The 2,044-nt window shown below is 42.5% G+C and overlaps 1 non-coding gene across 1 annotated transcript; it reads right to left on the reverse strand.

Annotated features, from left to right (window-relative positions):
- Positions 1-580: 580 nt before the first annotated feature.
- Positions 581-687, reverse strand: LOC116193391. The gene has a single exon (XR_004154298.1). It is a non-coding gene; the product is annotated as a small nucleolar RNA R71 (small nucleolar RNA).
- Between the last annotated feature and the right edge of the window lie 1,357 nt (positions 688-2,044).

A 2,044-nucleotide genomic window follows, 5' to 3' on the forward strand; every position in this document is an offset into this window, starting at 1 on the left:
CCTTGAGTTCTATTGTTAATTTAGGCGCACTTTACTGTGTGTTTGTTTCTTTTCTCTTTGCAGGTATGCTACGCGCAGGAGTAGAAGTGCTGAACTTTTACCATTAGATCCTGAGATAGAGCGCACCTTGCATCGGTTGAGAAGAGAGAACAGAAGAAGGGAAGAATTGCAGGCAGTTGAGATGGTAGACGATGACATCAACCGCCAGATACAGGGTGCTGCCAGAGCACTTCGAGACTATGCAGTACCTACTATTATGGGTTCTGCGATCAGAAGGCCCACTATTCCAGCTAATAACTTTGAACTGAAGCCGACACTCATCCAGATGGTTCAATCAAATCAGTTTGGAGGATATCCTAACGAGAGTCCCGATGAGCATATTGCAGGATTTATCTAATACTGTAACATGGTAAAGATGAATAATGTCACTGATGATGTTATTAGATTACAACTTTTTCTTTTCTCACTTAGGGATAAAGCGAGAGCCTAGTTCAATTCACTACCACAAGAGTCCATCACTACCTGGGCCGATCTCTCATCTAAGTTTCTCGGGAGATTTTTCCCACTAGCTAGGACTGCAAGATTGAGGAACGAAATCACTAACTTCACCAAGTTCAGTGGCGAATCACTTTATGAGGTGTTGGAGAGATTCAAGGAGGCAATCAGAAAGTGCCCACATCACGGATTGCCAGATAGTCTTCTAATTGAGGTCTTTTATCTTAGCCTGGATGATACATTGAGGTCTCCAGTAGATGCTGCAGCAGGAGGCGCAATGATGGGTAAGAATTATGATGAAGCAAGTGCTTTGATAGAAAAGATGGCCTCCAGTGCACATAATTGGCAGAATGAGAGAAGTAAATCAAGAGTGGCATCAGTCAATGACATGGACACTATTGTTAATTTGACAACCCTGATTTCAGCTCTCACTACCCAGGTAAGTAAACTCACATCGGCACATTCTTTTAATACTAATCAGGTTGCTTTTTGTGAGATGTGTTCAGGACCACATTCAACTCTTGAATGCATGTCTGAAAATCCCTCAGCTTCACCCAATGGAGAGCAAGTGAACTTTGTCAACAACTTCCAATGGGATAATCAAGGACCTTATTCGAACACTTACAATCCAGGGTGGCGTAATCATCTTAATTTCTTATGGAGGAATGAGAATAATGCACCTAAACCGCCACCTGGATTCCAGAAGCAAGGCCCTGCTCAGAATGCTCCACCTCAGCAGAGTCAGTCGAGAATGGAAGAGCTCATGTTGAGCTATATGCAAAAGACTAACACCATGCTACAGAATCACAAGCCACTATTCGAAACCTAAAGGGTCAGATTAGTCAGATTTCTCAACAATTGAGTAATAGACCATCAGGGTCTTTACCTAGCAACACTGAAGAGAACCCCAAAGGTGTCAATGCTATAATGTTGAGGACCGGCAAGGAATTTGACACAGTCAACAGAAAAGCTCAAACTGAGGAGGAGAGTCCAGAGAAAGACAAAGGTAAGCAAAAGGTGTAGGAACCAAGGCAGAAGTCACTAGGGGTGAAACCGTATGTTCCTCCTGTCCCTTTTCCAAGAAGACTGAAGTAACAGCAGTTGGATGCCCAATTTGCTAAATTCCTGGATGTCTTTAAAAAGCTGCAAATCAACATTCCATTTGCAGAAGCACTCCAGCAGATGCCTTCATATGCTAGATTCATGAAGGATCTGCTCACTAAAAAGAGGAAGTTTGATGGAAGTGAGCCTGTGATGCTTACAGGGGAGTGTTCTATGATTCTCCAAAAGGACTTGCCTAGCTTACCACGCAAACAAAGAGATCAGGGGAGTTTCACTGTTCCTTGCACTATAGGGAATTTTCATTTTGAGAAAGTTCTTATCGATTCAGGTGCAAGTATAAATTTAATGCCTCTGTTTATTTTCAGGAAACTTGGACTTGGAGAATGCAAGGAAACTCATATTACCTTGCAACTTGCTGACAGGAGTATCAAACATCCAAAGGGCATTGTCGAGAATGTCCTGGTGAAGGTAGACAAATTCATATTTC

The sequence above is a fragment of the Punica granatum genome, chromosome 1, assembly GCF_007655135.1.
Source record: "Punica granatum isolate Tunisia-2019 chromosome 1, ASM765513v2, whole genome shotgun sequence".
Lineage (NCBI taxonomy): Eukaryota > Viridiplantae > Streptophyta > Magnoliopsida > Myrtales > Lythraceae > Punica > Punica granatum.